General features: G+C 38.9%; 1 protein-coding gene across 5 annotated transcripts in view; it reads right to left on the bottom strand.

Moving 5' to 3' along the window:
• Nucleotides 1-14,999, bottom strand: part of Ca-alpha1D (Ca[2+]-channel protein alpha[[1]] subunit D) — a 1,588,055-nt gene that overhangs the window by 1,337,754 nt on the left and 235,302 nt on the right. The window lies entirely within an intron of this gene.

Consider the following 14,999-nt stretch of genomic DNA (forward strand, 5'->3'; position numbering starts at 1 on the left):
TCGAACAAGTTCCCAGAACTCCTCGTAGCTTGTCTCGTAGAAATTCACACCATTAGCAGACAGTCTTGTACCACACACATCCATTCTCAAACATGATCCTCTTATCTTGTGTCTCTTCTATTTTCTCCTACGTCATTTTTCCAATAAACATATTTGAAACAGTCAATACTCATAGAAGGCTACGTCCACAAAATGTTCAGACATGTTCTTGTATGTTCAAACATGGTCTGATATGTTCACACATGTTCCTTTTCAAACAACCCATTTGGGCCTCCCCGATGGCGCAGTGGTAGCGTCGTCGCCTTGTAATCAAGGGGTCCTGGGTTCGATACCCGCTGGAGGCACAAGTGGTTCGGATCCCACTTTAAACTGTAGGTCCAGTCCCGATTAGCCTTACTGTGCATAAAGTGGACTTAAAACAACAAATCAATCCAAATCAAACAACCCATTTCTAACATACAGCTCACTGATTCCATTTCGGTTGTTTCTATGTAATCTTCTCGGAAATAGTTAACCATCTTCACCAGATGTTTTCCTGACTGATATGAAAGCTCATCGTTAATTGAAGACTAAAATTGGTAAACGCTGTAAGTGCCACAATAGTTCAAACACCGTTTTCCACGTTAAACTGTGAAATGTGCCATGCTTGATAATGTGGTGAACGTGAAAAGTGGCTGGTAGCCCTCTAAGTAGTTCAAAGGGCGTGTAAAAAGGCACTAGTGTGAATGTTCGCACGGGCTGATGTGCTGAACGATGCGATTTCCCAACACTTTCGGTTTTGGCATTTATAACGTTTACCACTTTTAGTCCTCAATAGTCTTCAGCAGGTTCTTTCCTGGTTCCCGATCCGACCTTAATTGTCCTACAGTGATTGTAGATTCGGAATCTGCACGTCGAAACCTTTCAGTAGAGCATTGGAAGGGTATCTACGATTAAACATAAAGGAAGTATAAAACCGCAGAACACAGAACGATGAAACTCAGTTCAACGGAAAGAATACTTCATTCCGAGTCCGACAAGCTATCAATTATCCTTCTAGCTCAATTTGGGACGGAGATATATCGATTTGAAATTTTCGCAGAAATCGAAAAAATCTGAAAAAAAAGTCGAAAAAATCGAAAAAGTTGAAATCTTTCTTTGAAAAAAAGTTGAAAATTTTCTTGTAAAAAAGTTGAATTTTTTTGAAAAAAAGTTGTTTTTTTTAAAAAAAAAGTTGATTTTTTTTAAAAAAGTTGAATTTTTTTGTTAAAAATGTTGACATTTTTTTTGGAAAAAGTTGAACATTTTTTTAAAAAAAAAGTTGAAATAAAAGAGCTCTCAGTTACGGCCATGTTTACCCCAGACCTCAAGTTTCAAAGGGCCCTTAGTTACGTCCCTGTTTTCCCCAGACCTCAAGTTTCAAGGGTCCCTGTTTAACCCAGATATCAAGTTTCAAAGGCCTCTCAGTTACGGATCTGTTGCCCCAGAGTAAAACTAATTGTACATTCAGAATCTACACATACCCCACTTTTAAGAATGTAGGTTCTGTATTCATGTTTCAAAGAACCCAAGTTCCGGCCTTGTTTGGCCCGCAGTAAAACTAACTGCAGATAAGGGCCCCCCAGCTCCAATCCTCTTTGCAACAAAAGTAATTATACATTCTGGATCTGTGCGTTCGAAACCCCTTTCTAAAACTGTAGGCCCGGTACTCAAGTTTCAAAGAACCCCAGTTCCGACTCTGTCTTTCCCCGTGTAAAGCTAATTGTAGATAAGGGTCCCCGGTCCTGTCTATCCCAAAACTAATTACAGATTTGGTCGTGTTCGGTACCACGTTTTAAAAATGTAAGCCCTGTACTTAAAGCCCCCTGTTAGTTAAATTATTTTCACAGGCACGCTCTCCATTTTTCGGTTGTAAATGTTTAATTTTTAACTCCAGTGAATCTGTGGCAGGATGTAACAAGGAAGTCGTCCTTCTATAAATAGGCCCTCTATCGTATTCGCATTCCAGACGGAAATCGTTATATAATTACGATTACCGCTACTAATTAGTCTACATCGAACATATGTCTATGTATTCTAACCATTACAGAATTTTCCATCCCTGCCGACGCTTCATGGTCAGCAAGACAGTTACATCCATTCCGATAACACCGAAATTAAAGTTATTTCTTGCACGCAGACCCAAAGAGGAAGTTGTGGTTGGTTATATCTGGCATGCATAATCAGCAAGGAAGTTGCATCTGTTCCGTTAATGACTAAACCATACACAGAACTGATATGTATGTGTTGTGATCAATACTGCAGAGTTTTCATTCTTCCGTAACGTCCTTACTGGTACAGTGTTGTATTGATGGAGGGAGAGAATTTTGTACGTATATTACATCTATTTATTTCGATACAACAATAACATTTACTTGTATGTACAAATTGTTTTATTACTTCAACTCATAGTACAGGTTTTTTAGATATTTCTTTACACATTCTTTGTTAAAATACTGGTACCTTAGTATAGGTTTTTCGCAGTGGCGGCGATTAGCTTCCAAAAGTAGGAGGGAAAAGTGCCAAAACTGGGGGACATCCAAACTAAGGGGGCAAAGTGCCAAAACTGGGGGGCAAAGACAGTTTACTTTTCCCTCGTAGGTGAGGTTTAGAATACTGCGGGGGCAAAAGTGGCAAAAAGTGGGTGGCGAAACAGCTTGTTAACGGCAAATGCGAAGGTACATTTTGCGCTCTATATATGTTAACTTCAAAAATCACCGAAAATTGACGCATGTCCTTTCTTGTGTGCATACAAAAAGTTCATTTTAGACTACATTTGGATCTTATCAGGACACGATTTAGATATGAAAAAAAGTTGTTTTTTTTTTTACATTTTGTGGGTGTTATTGGAACGTACAAAAGATGTTTCCTCTTCGGAACATATTATGGACATTTTCCTAGCATTATATAGGTGTAACAGGGGGGAAAAAAAGTAAAGTGTTCCCCTGTGCTTAGCACCACGCCATGAAGGCGTATAGGGGGTGTGGGGGTAACGCCCCACACTTCCTTGATCCGGTCGTGAGTGGGGGTGATGTGATCAGCATCACGCCCCAGACCGCCTTTACCACCCAGGTACCCGGGGCCGCTTCCATCGTTAGAAAAGTTCCCGGATTTGAACCGGCCGGTGATCGAACCCGGGACCTTTAGCATGGTAGTCAGACGCGTTACCGACTGAGCCACCGCGGCCACCTGTAACAGGGCCTCTTGAAAAATTTATTATAACCCTATTAGGACATGTATGCTTAACTGAATTGCATAATTCTTACGAAATCGTGTGTGCACAAGAAAATACTCTCCATTTGTAAGAAACATTTATGGAAATACGGGAATATTATCTCGATTATATTTAGAAAGATTTTGAAAACATCAAACTCTAACTTGGTGGCGTTTAATATCCATCCACCTCTCAATATCACATGACTAACTAACTAACTAACTCTCTAGTCTTCTTAAACCCGAAAGTTCATGGCTGCAGCAACACAGGCCTTCCATCTTTCCCTATCTTGAGCAAGATCTACATACTCTTTTCCATCCCTACCGATTTCCCTTAGGTCCATCTCAACGTTGTCCCTCCATCTTCGTCTTGGCCTTCCTACAGGTTTCTTACCATCAGGTTTCCAAACAAGAATCCTGTAAATTCCTCTTTCCTCTCCCATTCGTGCCACATAGCCTGCCCACCTAAGTCTTCTTGATTTAATGATTCTAATAATATCTGGACATGAATACAAATTATGTAGTTCTAAATTATGTAATCTTCTCCACTCACCTGTCTCCTCATCCCTTTTAGGTCCAAAGACTTTCCTAAGGATCTTATTTTCAAATACTCTCAATTTATATAGCCCTTTCAATGTAAGGGACCAAGTTTCACATCCATATAATACTACAGGCAAAATTACTGTTTTGTATATTTTAGCTTTTAGTTTCTTAGATATTAAACGAGAAGACAAAAGTTTATGAATTGAGCCTACATTTTATTTAATCTTTAATATAATTTCATTTGTTAATATTACTCCTAAGCATTTGAATTTGGAAACTGGTTCAATGGAGTTGTTATCAATAATTAGATTTTGATTATTACCTAACACTTGGTTTCGGCCTGTAAGCATATATTTAGTTTCTCTTTGTTAACTTCCAAACCTATCTCTTTAGCAGTTTTGAAAAATATTTTAGCATTATTCTTAATTGTATTCACATCATCCCCCAGTAAGTGTACATCATCTGCATATACTAACAACTGAGTCACACCATTTAATATTAGTCCTTCGTTAGTTTCCTTTACCTTCCTAACAGCATATTTTAAGGCAAAATTAAAGAGCAATGGAGATAATGGATCTCCTTGTTTAAACCCATCATGAATTGTAAATTTGCCAGACATATTAATACCCACACGAATTTTACTTTCTGTTTCACTGGTGCATATTTTTATCATACTAACAAGCTTCTTAGGTATTCCAAACTCTACTAATATATTATATAATTTCTCTCTTTTGACCGAATCATATGCTTTTTTGAAATCAATGAATAGCTGATGGACATTTTGATTATATTCCCACTTTTTTTCAAGTGTCTGTCTGATGTGAAAAATTTGATCTGTAGTTGATCTGTTACGTTTAAATCCACATTGATAATCACCTATAATTTCATTAGCATATGGTGTTAGTCTTGTTAAAAGAATGTTAGACAATATTTTGTATGTTGTTGAGAGTAGAGAAATTCCACGGTAATTATTGCAGTTCATTTTATCATTTTTTTTAAACACAGGAACAATTATGGATTCTTTCCACTGTTGAGGGATTTCTTCTTTATTCCATATTAAACAAATTAATTTATGAATTTGACATATTAATGAATTCCACCACAAATATCACATGATATTTTCAAAAATCTCCGCTGCCTCACAATATTTTAAATCCAACCAATAACACCCTTACCCTTTTCCAATATTTTTGGTATACCAATGAACTTGAACTCCTTTCCGAAAATGTAGTATGTCCCTCAATAATTACTTCTACTACTACATAATAATATTGACAGAAAATCCCCCATTTGTGAACAACCCTCATATATTATTTTTTTGTCACATCCTTATTTATTCATCTTACAATTTATCCAAAAATTTATATAACCGTAATGGTGAATATTCGTCCAATTCCCTATTATCCTGAGTGGTACATAACCCATTAGAGATTCCTCCAAATAATTCATATTTTTGAATATATTATTTTCCTCTCTTATCGAACCCCATCTTCACCTATTCCCATTTTTAACCTCCTTATTTTCAACAGACACCACATTTCTTGGGCCTACCCGATGGCGCAGTGGTAGCGTCGTCGCCTTTGTAATCAAGGGGTCCCGGGTTCGATACCCGGTGGAGGCACAAGTGGTTCGGATCCCACTTTAAACTGTAGGTCCAGTAACGATTAGCCTTACTGTGCATAAAGTGGACTTAAGATCCCAACTCAACAACAACCACATTTCTTTTCTACAAAAAACGAACAAACATTTCCCCACACAAGAACCGTTACCCAATCCTATTATCTTTTATCTTTTCTAATTATACCTTCTTTTTAACTACATCACGTTTTCCGTTAAAAAATATTTCAAACAGGCACATTTCCTAGAATGTTACGCCTAACCGATTCTTTTCTCTTCTTCAACCGTCTCATGTTCCTTTCCATTAACAGTAGACATTTCATCCTTATCACAAACAAAATAAAAAGAACAACGTTTCTCGCATCTCCCATTCCCAGAAAACCATACTCTTATCACCACCAAAAGAAAAAAAAAAGAACAACGCTAACATTATCTCTTCAAACAGCAACCAGCATAGAAACAGCATTTCTGGTATTTCTCACCTCAAACCCAAAACGCATATCACAATTCCAAGAAAACAAACCGTCACCGAGAAACATCCACATTTCCTCTTCCCAATTCCCAAAAATTTGAACCCATCACCACCATCTTTCCTCAAACCCCGGAAACGCTTTCTCCTCCCCATCAACCAATCAAAACCATACTCTTATCACACCCAATTACCAGAATTTCAAACTCATCAACGCCAGTTCCTCAAACACCTGAAACACATATCACAATTCAAAGAAAACCAACCGTCACCGAAAAACAGTCAGCAACAATTCCTCCTTCCCAATCTCCTCCCCAACAACCTATCAAAATCCTCCACACGAAACCAAACCACGCCCATTTTATGGCATCACACCAATCAAAACACTCAAAACATTCTCACCACCCTACACAACTTGCCACACACCTACATCATCAATTGATATTTCATCGATCTCTCACAATCAATTGATTTATCGACTTCAACGGGGGTGAAATACTACTATGGTTGTCAAAATTGGATTAGTCATAAGGATCATAAGGATCCAGTCCCTTTCGCCTGATGAACCCCACATCCAAATTCGGAAACCAAGATCTTGTAATAGCCAGCTGGTCATCTCTTAATTTTCTAGCAAAGGTATCAAAGCCTGCAGGGAGAACCCTGTAGGAGTCCAGGGAACAGATCTTAATGATATGTCATGTCCCTGATATCGGCACTCATTTGTTCAAGCTACTGTTCTGCTACTCATTCGTTCAAGCTGCTGTTGTGCTACTCATTCTCGCCCAACACATCAATCCGCTTTGTGTCATAGAGAATGTGCTTGACAATATGGTGGCAATCATACCCGCTGCCGTTGTGCTTCGCTACATCTGGTCCTCGATATAGGCCTGTTCATATTATGAGAATCGCGCCATACAACAACATATGCGAAACTCGAGGTTTCGTGTAGCAGGTAGGGTGTGGTGGATGATTGGTCGGGATCTGGTTCAAAGTAGGGTAGGAGTCTGAAGTATGCTACAAAATCCACGATGATGATACCTGGATGTTCCACCATGTCACTGTGCATTCTTAATTGCTCAATTTTGTTCGCTTCAGGCAGAAGAATTCGAACAGGCTTGTTGCCATCACAATAGCTCTAATGATTAGCTTGCTTATCGTAAGCATTTTGACAACCTTGGTCATCAAACTTGGATATAAACCTACAGCAAACCTCGACGTGAGAATGGTGGCTGCTTGCTTGGCTTCTGATCAATCGCAAGAGCGAGCGGATAAAGCAACAATGGAATTTGTTTTCACCCGCAATAAGTTGCAGGTTGATTTCCACAGCCTTGTTTTTATCACCAGCACTTACCCTGATAGGATATATTTCATGTTTCTGTGCTGTGCAGCGATATATATTGATAGCTAAAGGCTATCTCGTGTGCGAGTCTCGAATTTTGCGATGTCGGATAACGTTACCGGTATTCAATGCTGAACATTCTATGCTCCAGCTCGGATTCATATTTTCTGTAACGTGAAACTCGCTGGGAATGATCTTGTGCCGGGAGCAGCACAGCCAAGATGAATCAGAGAAAGCATTTCTTGTCTTTGTTTTCAATATTAAATACCAATCATTTGCATTCAATATCTGGAGGCAGGGAAATATAACTCAATGAAAAAGGGGTTCAAATCTGCTCAGCTTGAGGCACAATTCATGCGGCGGTGTACCGCACAATGTACAGATTAAACCCTTAGCCTCAAACTCTTCATGCTTCCTCAGCAAAGCGTTTGTTAATCAAGGAGTCGCCGGGTTCGATACCCGGTGGAGGCACATAGTGGTTCGGATCCCAGTTTCACTGTAGGTCTAGTCCCGATTAGCCTTACTGTGCATAAAGTGGAGTAAAAACACCAAGTCAATCAATCAATAAGTCAATCAAATCAATCAAGCAAAGTGTTTGTTAGATGAGTTTAAATGTCATGAAGCTGATTGGTATCACCCAAATGAAGGGTCCGTGTAATTGAACAGTCGTGCTATGTGTGAGTTTGGCCGTTTGGTTCCTCATATTCGGAGGACAGAACTGTGAAATATCTAACTCAATGTTTTGAAAGCTCCCGCTTCAGTTTGGAAATTATCGAAGGTTTTATTTTCTCCAGAAAGCTCTTGATGTCGCAGCGAGAATCAATTTTGAAGCTATAATGCTTGAGTTGCTCTTAGAAAGCTGTTCGGCATGGATATTCCCCAATGTGTTACCTCCCTTTGGCCCACGAACATTGGAAATGGTCCTCTCTATTTCCTGGTTGCAGGCGATTTGGCTTGCCGAAGTTTGCGACATCGCCGGAACTTTGCTGATTTGCTGGTGCCTTTTCAGGGCACCGAGGGCAGGGTCTAGTTGCTGTTCTACGGTGCACATGTGCACTCATGTCTCGCCCAGTTCGAGCTGTCAATAGGTGTGTAACACTTGTTGCAAAATTTTGGTTGCTGGCATGATGAGATTGTTTCTAAAGATTTGGGATATTGTATTTATTTGTACAAACTGTCGCGATTAATTACGATTTCCCACTGGCTAATATTATGATATTATCTATATCTCGCTTAACCCTTCATGGGTCTCGCGAGCAAAATCACATCGATGGTCGCTCACGGTGCCAGAGACCAGGTTTTTCAAATATGCTAAATTAATGGTCTAAAACGCCAAATACTCAATTATTACGATTAGATCTCTTCTTTGAACAATTGAGATTCTACAAAACTATAAAAATTGAAATTCTATAAAACTATAAAAAATACTCTCTTCTTTACTCGAGCACGGAACAGCAGCCTCCGTAAAAACTAGATACGCTTATAGGCGCGCATGGACTGAGACAGCAAAAGGCTTCAACGAACCCTCCCTACCGGCTCGAAGTTTTTACTAACAATGAAAACAAAATAGTGGATTTAAAGACGAAGTTTAGAAATTCAGCTAGACTGAGGAAGGGTGTTGACAAAACAATCTTCTGTAAATAACGACGTTTAAACCACATACCCAGAACTAGAGACCGTGAGCGACCAGCGCAGAGTTAATGCAATTGGTGTATTACACTTGGAGGAATGTCGGCAATTATTGTATACATTTGGCATGATGCATTCATATTCCACTCGAAGAATGCTGGTTCGTAATACTCAATACATAATTTTTGATTGATTGTGTCAACTTGGGGTGATTTATTTACATACATGCACGGAGATTCGTGGTTCGTAATTTCCATCTGTGGTTACATCATTCATGATTATAGGTATCGATTGTGGTCGAGGATGACAGAGCGCATCAATGTGATGTTAACAGTTCAAGTCCGTCGTCTCTGCTGAAGATGGTTGCGAAAAAATGGATGATCAAAGATTTGCGCAAAATTTTATGAACACCCTGCTAGATTCCAAAAATGGATTTTCTGTTGAGGCTTGTTTAGTTTGGAAAACAGAATGTCGCACATGATCGATATCTATTACAGTTCGGTAGATATTTAAGAAACTTTTATTTTTTTCTTGGATTTACATAAAAATTCCAAGGAGTCAAATCTGGTGCTATGATGACGGGTGCCGATTGTCGTTGAGGATGAGAGAGATTATAACTACAAGTCCGACCGCTCTGCGGTCAATGGTTGCGAGCAAATGGGTGATCAAAGATTTGTCCAATTTCTTTAAAACCCACCTCCTCCTTCAGATTAGGGATTCGAAACATAATTAGATATATTCTAGAGTGTGTAATGCGACAAGGAGTATTTTAAGGTGAGGGAAGATTCTTTTTATTTATTTTTATGATATCTCTTACTTGCGATTTTTCTATTTTTAACAAGAACAAACAAATTCCGAGTGTCAAAGCTGGTACTACCATAATGACAGGTGCCGATTGTGGTTGGTGATGATATAAGATATCAAGCTGATGATAACAGTGCAAGTCCGCCCTCTCTGCGGTCGATGGTTACAAAGAAATCGATGATCAAATATTTGTCCATTTTCTTATTAAAGCCACCACCTTCCTTGAGATTAGGGGTTCGAAACAGGGTTAGATATATTCTAGAGTGTGTAAATCGACAAAAAGATTATTGCTAAGGTGAGAGGAGATATACGATATCTCTCGCCGTTTTCTAGATATTTGCGAATTTTCAATTTTGAACATTGGACTTGGAAGAAATTTCCGAGGGTCAAATCTGGTGCTATGATGACAGCTCCCGATTGTGATCGGGGTGACAGAGAATAACGAGGTTGTGTTAATAGTGCAAGTCCGCACTCTCTGCGGTCGACGTTTGCAAGGGTATGCTACCCTTGACCTCGTTTTCCAGACAGTCACAGGGTAGATGCTATTATGGGGTTATCCCACATGCTCACGACCGACCTCCATCATAAAACGTCAACACAAATAACAGCCTCTTGTTCTCTTCAATTGCACCATCGCCCCTCTTGCATTGACATAACAAGGGCTGGGTGTAAAATCGACACAATATAAGGTTTTTCTCGCTAAAAAAATGGGGATTGGAACTCCAGGCCGCTGCATTGCATCAACCACCTTCGCCTCCAGAAAACAGCTGCCGAGGGTGGATTCCTAATGAGAACGTCAAAAGATGAGAATCTCGTCAATAGATGGCCCAGAAATATCTAAACCAAACTACTCATACGGAAAGCGAGGGAAAATGGGCGAGAGCTGTCGTTGCACAATTTTGCCTTTTCCCGTATGCAATGAGGCCCGTTTCGTTCACGTATGCAATGAGGTCTGCTTCGTTCTTGGTATCGTCTCGTCTCGAATTATACATGTCTTCCTCTGTCTCGTCTCGAATTATACATGTCTTCCTCGGTCCCTTTTGATTTTGGTCAATCTTCATGGTAAATCCTAGTCTCGCGTCAAGACACAAAATTGAGTGTTTACGAAAATCTCGATCGTTGACAGCTGTCCTGCTCTCGTCCAATCTAGAAGGGGTTTTGTCTCGTTCACTTTTTAAATGTTTTAAAGGGTTGTCTCGGTAATCGTGAATCTGTGATACATGACAGATTATGCCCAGAATAACAAGAGCTTGTTATGAAGAAAAGTGTTCACCTTGATATCGTCTCTCAGCGAATCCATTTATAAGATCTCCCCAATCTATTTTTTTTCCTGAACACACCTATAGTAGAAACACATAAACACAAATTCCAAAGTCTTGTCTTGTTATCGAAGGGCAACTTTCAGTTTCGTTTCCATATCATGTTTTACTCTAATTTCCGAAGAATTATGTCTGTGTGCTTCTAAGATGATACAAAATAACTTTATAAGATAACAGAAAAGGGATCTCTTGTAAAAACCAAGGCAAAATGTACACACCTAAATACTGTCAATTTGCCCTTACATCATCACTTAAAAACTACAAAAATACTGGCAAAATCATGTCTAATTGTTAAAGAAATTTGCCCCGTCTTGATTGCACGAGGGGAAGTTCACGTGACTGAAGCAAAGTCATCTATAAAATCGATCACACACTCTCTCCTGTCACCAGAGCCGCCTGGTGGTCTCGCTCTATGGGTGTGCACTTCAGCCTTGGCTATTTATTTGTTTGAGTTTATTTTTTAGATCTACGCATAGAAAAGCATACCCGACCTACAGTTTAAAGTGTGATCCCAACCACTATGTGCCTCCATCGGGTGTGTGGTGGCTATTTGTTTTTAAAAAGAGTTGGATTTATTGTTATCAAGAATTAATTGAAGTTACTGCTGAATAACTTAATAAGCATATTGCAAAATCATGTAGGAATTTAAGCTAAGTGATTACTGTTACTTTGATGTCATTATATATGTATTAAACAACACATACAATAAACATGTTCTTTAACAATAACACTCAACGTATTTTTAAAATAAGGCTATTATTTCTCGTCATCAAAACCGTAAATGCCTATTGGGACGATTCAAAAATGTTATTCAAGGAATGGAAGAATAAATGTCAACAATGTAAACATAAACGCAATATTTGTAAATATATATTTCTTTCGTAGTTTATACTCAATTACATATATGTACGTACTTTCTAGTGTGTCAATTATTTACAGGTCATTTATTACGTAAATAACTTCTATTCTTGATTTATCCTTGTTTATTTTATTTCCATATTTTATGTAATTTATAATATATTATATCAGTATCTTATATATATTGTGCATGGTGGTAAAGATCTGAAATACTGAGTGTAAAGATAAATAAGAAATGTAGAACACTGTAATTGGGCATTCGCCTGTTGTGTTTAGTAATAAATAAATAAATAAATAAATGACCATGATTTACATTGGAGCAAGGTGGAAAGAAGAAGCACCGGGGTGGAAAAGAGGGGGTAACACCTCGCCCGGATTAAAATTTTATCTGAAGCTGCTACTGCAAACAAGGTAACCGATCCAAAGACAACATGCAGAAAATCAGTTGTAATCTATCTTGCAGTTGTTTATTTCTAATTACCAAGTAACCAAAATAACAAAATCACGCAAAATCAAGAAATTAATAAAGTATGTAAGTAAATAACAGTACTCACTCAGTCCACACTGCCCTGCTTCGTATTTCAGATGTTTTCCCCTTCCACTGTGTCCGTATTATTACTGCACTCGTTGCCCGCTTTGTAGCTAACTTCCCTCCAAATATTCAACAACGTTAAATATTACGTATATGCTTTCGCTGTGTAGAGTTTTCCCTTTCATTACGAAATCAAACAATTCGCACTGAAACAGGAACGAGCTTTTGACAGTGTAACAATTCTTGCAACGCATGAACTGGCACACAATGAAAACAGCTGACTGATCAATGATCCCCCCACAGCGACTACAGCGCCATAAGGACAGTTTATTATGACCAAGCTGCTGCACTAAGCAAAGGCAATGCAAGACATTGTTTAAAACACGCGTTTCGCTCTGTTGCCCCCTCCTTCCTCCCCTTCTCTCTTGCGCCTGGCATGCTCGGAACAACAGTGTGGGCGAAAATACCATAGAAATGTCCCTTTTCAAAAAACAAATCTCTCGATTTACGATGATGTGTGGGCAGCGCCCACTCCGCCAAACGATCTCGAATGGAATGGGATTGCAACACTGCGTGAACACAGCATTGGTGGTGCTCGTACACCTCATAATACTGCAAGCTAAGGCGCCAATCCTACTCTTTCCTTGCGTCCTGCAAACAGCGGCATCTGAGCTCACTGCCACTCGTGTGAAACGAACGAACCTTAGTCTGCAGTCGCTTGTAACACGAAGATATGGTCGCCGATTGGGCGTGGGAACGTTTGATGTTTCGAAGGAGATAATATTAAGTGAATAAGTATAATAAAAATTAATTGCATTAGAGATTTATTTGGGTGTGCACGTGTGAATGTGCTAATAGGCAGAAGCCACTACTGCCTGTCACCTGAGGTCATCGTGCAAGCAGTTAGTGGTGAGAGCTCACGACATTCTCAATCCGACTTCTGTAACAAAGAAATTAGAAGAACACACTACGACGCCAGGATTCCAGGGCTGTAAATCCTGATCCAAGAATAAATTCCGATAAGGGCATATTCTTCTCAGGTTAATTCCTTGCAAGTGTCCGTTCATTAATTTCATCACGTCATCACTCATCCTCATCGTTTCGAAGAACCAAAAGTGGCAAAAAGCGAATTAATATATACCAAATCAATTAATTAATTAGAGCCTCCCCGATGGTGTAGTGGTAACGTCGTCGCCTTGTATTCAAAGGGATGGGGGTTTGGAAAAAGTCTCGCACAAACAAGCCAGAACATGCACATCCCCGCTCATCAGATTAATAAATAATCACATGACCAACTATGAAACAAATCAGCAACACGCGACTTACTTTCCAGACAATCAGCAACGCTTTACCTACTTTTTTACCAATCAGCAACGTGCCACCTACTTTGCAGACAATGGGCGAGTGTTGACCTACATTCCATCCAATCAGAGCTCATCACGTTTCTCAATCGGGGAAAACCATCCCTCGTCGGGACCAAGAACACTCACGGGGAAATTCCTAAACGCTTAAAGTTGAAAAATGTTAGTTAGGATCGAACCATACCTAGAATAACGAATTATTTGGATCAAAATAATGGAAATTGGACAAAAAACCTAAAGAAGTTCTATAATCGATAGGCGATTTTCGAAACCACAGTTAGAAGAATACATTTTCTACGATCAAACAGTCCGAAAATGAGGTAAATTTGTAGTAAATCAAAGATTACCAAAGGGGGAAAAAGGTCTTGATCCAGAACAGAACGTATTCCCTACTGTCATTTACAAGTCTTTGCCAAGTGCAGTATTGTATCATATCGATAACATCCCTATTGGGCACACACAGGCAACTAGCAAGTTCTATAAAGGAATAAGAACATTACTCTTTTTATTGGTTGTTGCACGTGTTTGCTTGTCATGTAAATCGGAGACAATCTCTTACCATTCACCTCCCAAGTTCTGTCCCGTGGCGGGCGCCATACTTGTCATCATAACCATCCTTCTGCTTGACTTATTTTCGCTTATTTTCAGTTACCCGATTTGTGTGGCTTTAAAGAATTACATACTCCATTGTATTATGGGACTCCTATTTTCGCTTCCACCAAAAAACAACACGATTCTCTTATTCTCCTAGACAACATTACAATTGAAACTTCAAATTGAAATTTTAGATGTGTCGTTATTTTCAAAATCGATATTGTCGGTAACATCGATATCGATATTTATCGGTACGGTCGATATCGATATTTTCGGTATCGTCGATATCGATATTTTCGGTATCGTCGATATCGATATTTTCGGTATCGTGGATATGGATATTGTCGTTAACGTCGATATCAATATTATGGGCATCATCGAAATCACTATTTTCGGTATCGTCGAAATCTAATTATCGGTTTCGTCGATATCGATATTATCGATACCGTAGTCGATACTTCCTATACTCGATATCGATATTCAATTGATATCGAAGTTCAATATCGACAAATCGATATCATACAGCCCTATGTTAGTTAGGAAACACCTTATTAAATAAATGTTTCTAATTTGCATCGAATACATATATTTTTGTCTTATGTCAAATTGATATTAGTTCGTTCATTTCTCCAACAGGAAATCTGTCAATGTAAAAGGTTTCATTTCAAGTTTTATGAAAATCATTGCAAACTATATCACACTT

This window comes from Lepisma saccharinum, chromosome 2 (assembly GCF_977018435.1).
Source record: "Lepisma saccharinum chromosome 2, izLepSacc3.1, whole genome shotgun sequence".
NCBI classification, from domain to species: Eukaryota; Metazoa; Arthropoda; class Insecta; order Zygentoma; family Lepismatidae; genus Lepisma; species Lepisma saccharinum.